Source organism: Bombyx mandarina, chromosome 20, assembly GCF_030267445.1.
Source record: "Bombyx mandarina strain Sakado chromosome 20, ASM3026744v2".
NCBI classification, from domain to species: Eukaryota; Metazoa; Arthropoda; class Insecta; order Lepidoptera; family Bombycidae; genus Bombyx; species Bombyx mandarina.
In genome coordinates, this window is record NC_143226.1 from 5,882,206 (window position 1) to 5,888,766 (window position 6,561).

At 36.9% G+C, this 6,561-nt stretch overlaps 1 protein-coding gene across 7 annotated transcripts in view; it reads right to left on the reverse strand.

Moving 5' to 3' along the window:
- Positions 1-4,800, reverse strand: part of LOC114247861 (uncharacterized) — a 276,472-nt gene extending 271,672 nt beyond the window's left edge. For 6 of the 7 annotated variants that reach the window (XR_016324746.1, XR_003624908.2, XM_028180937.2 and 3 more), the window contains exon 1: positions 4,619-4,799. The gene's annotated coding sequence lies outside the window, so the exon portion shown is untranslated. Of the gene's footprint in view, positions 1-4,618 lie in introns of all 7 variants that reach the window. The other variant, XM_028180935.2, reaches the window with a different exon arrangement.
- Between the last annotated feature and the right edge of the window lie 1,761 nt (positions 4,801-6,561).

Below are 6,561 nucleotides of genomic sequence, written 5' to 3' on the forward strand. Positions count from 1 at the left end.
ATACGGCAATTTATTACTATTATATGATCACCGACCGGGAACCCAGTAATTTAAATAAACTATAAAAATATATATAGAACTATTTTTACTGGTGGTAGGACCTCTTGTGAGTCCGCGCGGGTAGGTACTGCCACTCCGCCTATTTCTGCCGTAAAGCAGTAATGCGTTTCGGTTTGAAGGGTAGGGCAGCCGTTGTAACTATACTGAGACCTTAGATCTTATTGTATTGTATTTTTGGTATATGTACTGACGAAGCAAGTACAAACTTAAGGTGATTGGCGCACGTTTACGTTGTTGATGTCTATGGGCTCCAGTAACCACTTAAAACGAGGTGGGCTGTGAGCTCGTCCACCCGTCTAAGCAATAAAAAAAAATTAAGTTAATTATAACTAAATAAAGAAAAAATTTGTAGATGTCGAATGGCAATGAAGGCGGTCACATAGGGCAGTATTATCTGTCAGAGACATAGTTCCGTGCACCCACCGCAATAGGGACAGTACTAAGTGTCTTTGACACTTAAACACTCCAGACCATATCGAAGAGTGAGAGGATATTTGGCTTAAGCGACACTTTTGAAATTTTACAGAAGAGCCATTGAATGCTTAAAATTTGGAAAAAATATCTTAATAAAAAAACTTTAGCTATTTGAATGGAGTAAGCCTAATTGAAGTTCAATTAAATACATCAAGTTGTTGATGCTAATATCAAATAAAACGGACCTTTAATTACAAAGATAAATGTCGCGTGTTAAGTAAAATCTTAATCTTATAATCGCTTAAGCTAAATAGTCCTTTACTCCTGAATATGATTTACTAGATGATTGACTTTAACCCTACAGGCTATTTTCAAGAATTAACTTTTTGTATAATTGCATTTAACCGACTTAACAACAAGAATGCCGCCTATTGAGGCCGTCGTGGCCTAAAGGATAAGACGTCCGGTGCATTCGTATGTAGCGATGCACCGGTGTTCGAATCCCGCAGGCGGGTACCGATTTTTTTAATGAAATACGTACTCAACAAATGTTCACGATTGACTTCCAAGGTGAAGGAATAACATCGTGTAATAAAAATCAAACCCGAAAAATTATAATTTGCGTAATTACTGGTGGTAGGACCTCTTGTGAATCCGCGTGGGTAGGTACCGCCACCCTGCCTATTTCTGCTGTCAAGCAGTAATGCGTTTCGGTTTGAAGGTTGGGGCAGCCGCTGTGACTATGCTAAGACTTTAGAACTTGTATCTCTAGGTGGGTGGCGCGTCTACGTTGTAGATATCTATGTGCTCCAGTAACCACTTAACACCAGGTGGGCTGTGAGCTCATCCAGCCATCTAAGCAATAAAAAATCTATATATTAATACGTGAAGCAAAAACTTTGTATCCTTTTTTACGAAAATTGCGCGGACGGAGGAGTATGAAATTTTCCACACTTATAGAGAATATAGGGTAAAGCCGAGATAGATGCCCCACTTTTTGAAAAAGTCATGTAATTTTGAAAATATTAATTTTATACGAATAATTTCTATTAATGTAGTTAGCTCAATCCCTTATGTTTAATTAGTATAAAAAAATTTTAACCAATCAAATACAGATTTTGCAGAAATTCGTTTTTCGTAGAACCTTTTTTTGGAGGATAGATGCCTACCTGTATGGATAGTTGCCCCACCAAGAAAATACTGAGTAGGATAGATGCCTGCAGTGCAGGATAGATGCCCTTTATATCGTGTAAACGTAAAAACCAAACCAAATATTTAGAAGTTCTATTCCTAACAGAGCAATAATTGTCTCCAAGAAACATGGGTCATAATAATAAAAAATATTTTGTATTTTTTAAGTCTATGAATGTTTATAATTAAAAGATAGTTCTCATATCACACAAATGATCATAATTAAATTTTTAAAGCGTTAAGTAAGCGTAAGCTAAACTACAACTTTTTTAGTTTCAACATGCATTATCCTATTTTTTTATGAAATTAAATTTTACATATATTTATTCAACAAAAATATAAACTCTTAAGAGTTTAAACAATTAATTGTTTATAAAATATTCACATTAAGTGTCAATGTGTACATTGCAAAATCATATTTTTTTATATTAAATTAACACAATAAAGATATCTTTATTATTTTGTCCAATTGAAGTTTAACTGGATAGTGCTTTAAATTTTCCACATCTTCTACATCATTTCTGAAAAACACGTTTCATGTAGCTAGTTCTGAAACACTAAACATTGAATTCAGTCGGATTACGACTTCGTATTTTTATAGTTTTCAAAACATTCAATGCAGATATTATTACATGCGTTTTAGGTTTATCCCTTAGATTTCTTTAGGGGCAAATCTATTGTTTTATTTCCTTTCATTTTATAGTTAAGTGGGTTGTCTTCATCTTCGCTGCTTGAACTGTAAATCAGTTGTTTGTGTTTTATGTTTTCGTGGCATATTTCTGCTGTATTCTGAAATGGCAGAGTATGGAGGGATAGATGCCTCTAAAGGCACCTATACCCCAAAAAATCAGGGCAACTATCCTTTGTGATAAGGATAGATGCCCAAATTTTTTGTAAATAAATTATAAACTTAATAGCATTTATTTACACCTAGATGCAGACTCAATGAACCAATATATTCACGTAGCAAAAAATATAATGGAATTTTACACTAATTATAAAGTTATACCACGCTAAATGCTAACCTTTCAATCTTTGACGTGTTCGTGAAATTCCGCGCGGAGAAAATTATGTGCACGAGGAAAACACTTCGTCACCACGCGATTGTCAAATGGTAGATAAGGTATAGGGTGACTGTGGTTCCTACTTATTAAATTAATTTTTTGTCATGAGTGCGGGAAGTTAGGTTTTTAGAACATGAGGCATCTATCCCGCTGCGGCATCTATCCAGGTTTTACCCTAGAGAAGAAGTGCACAATGCTAATATTTTTTAAAAATAATGCATAAAAGATACATTAAATCAATAAAGAAAACATTACACACACTACATACCATGTATTTGACGCACACACGCATGCATACTATTTATTGTCATACTTTTGTTCTTGACGTCTGTTGTCAAATTGAGAATAGATTAAATATTGTTTGTTAATATTTTTTATAGTGTTGTCTTGGCGAAATTTGTGATTATATAAGTATAAAATACAATCCTAATAGTGTACAAACTTACAATTCCAATATATTATAGTCGAATTTCGACTACTGCGGGACCTCTAGTAAAAATAAATTTACATCGGTTAGGAGAGTCATTTTCAAAGCTTAAAGTCTGTGCCACCTTTCAACCGAAAAGAATGAAACGTAGTTTTCTGATCGACTAATGACTTCAGGATACAATGTACAAAAGAATCATAAGAGAAAGAGATGAAACATGAAAAGAAATGAATACCATTTAATATGTTAAAAAGCGTGGTATATTGAATTAATAGGTAAATTAGGTAGGTACTATAACATTAATTGTTAATCTTCTCTTATAGATTTAAATCGGCTTTTCGTTTGCTGGATGAAAATTTGCTTAAAGCCTTATTAGATAATGAGCTCAGCTTTTTTGTTGTTGATAAATTGTGTTTTTCAGATATTACATTTTAAAAACGAATTACATATTGAAAAAATGATAAAATATAAATGATATTTTTCGATCTTACCGACAGGATAATAGCAAAATATGAACTGGTTATTTAAAGAAAAAATCACAAATTATCGATAAAGTTCATTATTGAAAACCCGAACAAAACAAAATTTTCTGAAAATAAATCGTAGCTAGATCGAGTTATCGCCTCCGAAATCCCCTGTATACTAAATTTTATGAAAAACTTTGGAGCCGTTTCCGAGATTCAGATTATATATATATATATACAAGAATTGGTCGTTTAAAGATCTAGCAGTTGCCTATGTAACACGTCACACTAAAACTTTTTTTTTATAATAAAATTTATATACCTTTGTGACATTATCCTCGAATTTGTACATGCCATTTAATTTTTATTTATAAACAAATTACAATAGTAAGCTTCCACATGATCTTTTAAGGATACGCCAAATTAAGATCTATTTAATGTACATATATAAAAATGAATTGCTGTTCGTTATCTCGCTAAAACTCGAGAACGCCTGAACCGATTTGGCTAATTTTGGTCTTGAATTATTTGTGGAAGTCCAGAGAAGGTTTAAAAGGTAGATAAATATGAAAGTGCTCGGAATTAAATAAAAATAGCAATTTAGTTTTTCCTTTGATGTGTCGCCCATCGGACGGATTCCTTTTGTTTGTTTTAAGTTTATTTTATACAAAAGTTTAGGTCTTTTATTTATCGATCGAGGCACTACGAAGTCTGTCGGGTCAGCTAGTATATAATATATTATACAATTTATAGTAAATTATTTGAATACATTTCCGGGCCACTTTTGCAAAAGCTCTGTCCTGTAGTGGTGATTATGCGAGGTAGCTACTGTTGCTCCGTGTGTGTTCGTATATGTGCCTAGCTAGGGATCCGTGGACTTATTAACGTTCCTCTAAGACGCCAGTCCTTAAATTATAATGATAAAACAGCTAATTCCAAGGAAAAACAAATCCCTCTCACAAACACTACGAAAAGCTAAATAAAAAAGCTAATCTTACCTTGGTCACTCGTAGGCTTCCAATATATTCACATTCGTGTAGAAACTTGTAAACGTTTATTCTAATATTTCAATTGAATATAATACGATACCATTTAATGGGAAAACCGGGCGGCGAAAAACGCCTTATAGCTCGCGACACAACACGTGCTCTCCGCCCTAACGCCGGACCAAAACTGAATGCGAGAAAATGATGGAACACCTCTTGTTCTAGATTTGAAAATTTACGAAAGCGCATGTCGAGAAATCCGTTAAGCCATTTTCAGTTTAATGTCGTCTGTACTAAGGGTTGATGTTTCAATCTCGCAATGCGTTTTAAGACGTTTTTAATATTAAAATGTTACGCAGGTAACCAATACGACTGGGGAAAATTCGATTTATATCGTACGAGAATAATTAACGATCTTTTTAATTATTTATCGGACGCTTAAAGTTACGTTCTGGAGGTGTAAACATATTTTTTAGTTCCAGTAGGTACCCTATTATTTTAATCATCCCTACGGAGAAACTAAAGCCTCATTATTTTAAGAAATATCTGTCGAACAAAGAAACGATACTAAAATTAGGTTTTGCGATGAAAGCCTTTGTTAAATATCTCTACCTTCCAGACAATGCTGGGCAAGTATTTGTTCACTAATAAGGTAGAGCATGAGATTCAATTTAATAGAGACCTCTGAATCGTGACGTTATTCACGCTGCGATGTTCCATGATTCCGACGATCGTTTAATACCAAGTGGGCCGTCAGCTCGTCCGCTGATCACCCATTTTAGCGTGATTTCTAAGTCTCTGTTTTTTAGCACAACGCATTAATGCTTCGCGGTAGAAATAGGCGGGGTTGTGGTACCTACCCGTGCTGGCTCACAAGACGTCCTACCACCAGTGATGTTTTGGTTTTAGGTGCAATTATTCTTTAGATGCCTTAGACCTGACCTCAAGGTAGATTGAGGCTCTAATACCAGCAAGTTGTCTAAGACACGTTAGAAAGCTACCGCATAGATAGATTCAACCGGTCATTGTGACGAGGTTTGGAGGGGGCGTATATCCGGCCGTAAGTCAGTTGAAAGAGATAGACATCAACCCAGCGAAAAGTACTGCGGTGCTATTTCAGAGGGGAAGCTCCACACGGATTTCCTCCCGGATTAGGAGGAGGAATCTCACACCCCCGATTACTCTCTTTAGACAACCCATACCCTGGGCCAGGAAGGTCAAGTACCTGGGCGTTACCCTGGATGCATCGATGACATTCCGCCCGCATATAAAATCAGTCCGTGACCGTGGCGCGTTTATTCTCGGTAGACTCTACCCCATGATCTGTAAGCGGAGTAAAATGTCCCTTCGAAACAAGGTGACACTTTACAAAACTTGCATAAGGCCCGTCATGACTTACGCGAGTGTGGTGTTCGCTCACGCGGCCCGCACACACATAGACACCCTCCAATCTCTACAATCCCGCTTTTGCAGGTTAGCCGTCGGAGCTCCGTGGTTCGTGAGGAACGTTGACCTACACGACGACCTGGGTCTCGAATCTATCCAGAAATACATGAAGTCAGCGTCGGAACGATACTTCGATAAGGCTATGCGTCATGATAATCGCCTTATCGTTGCCGCCGCTGACTACTCCCCGAATCCTGATCACGCAGGAGCCAGTCACCGTCGACGCCCTAGAAACGTCCTTACGGATCCATCAGATCCAATAACCTTTGCATTAGACGCCTTCAGCTCTAACACTAGGAGCAGGCTTAGGGACCTCGGTAACCGTACTCGTCGAACTCGACAAAGAGTTCGCCGTGCAACCTAACCCATGAATCAGCTCGCTGAGTTTCTCGCCGGATCTTCTCAGCGGGTCGCGATTCCGATCCGGTAGTAGATTCATTCGCAAAGCAGCTGCTCTTCAGCTGTTAGGTGTCCTTCGGAGGCGCTCGGGTAGCTGTTAGCAAATCTCA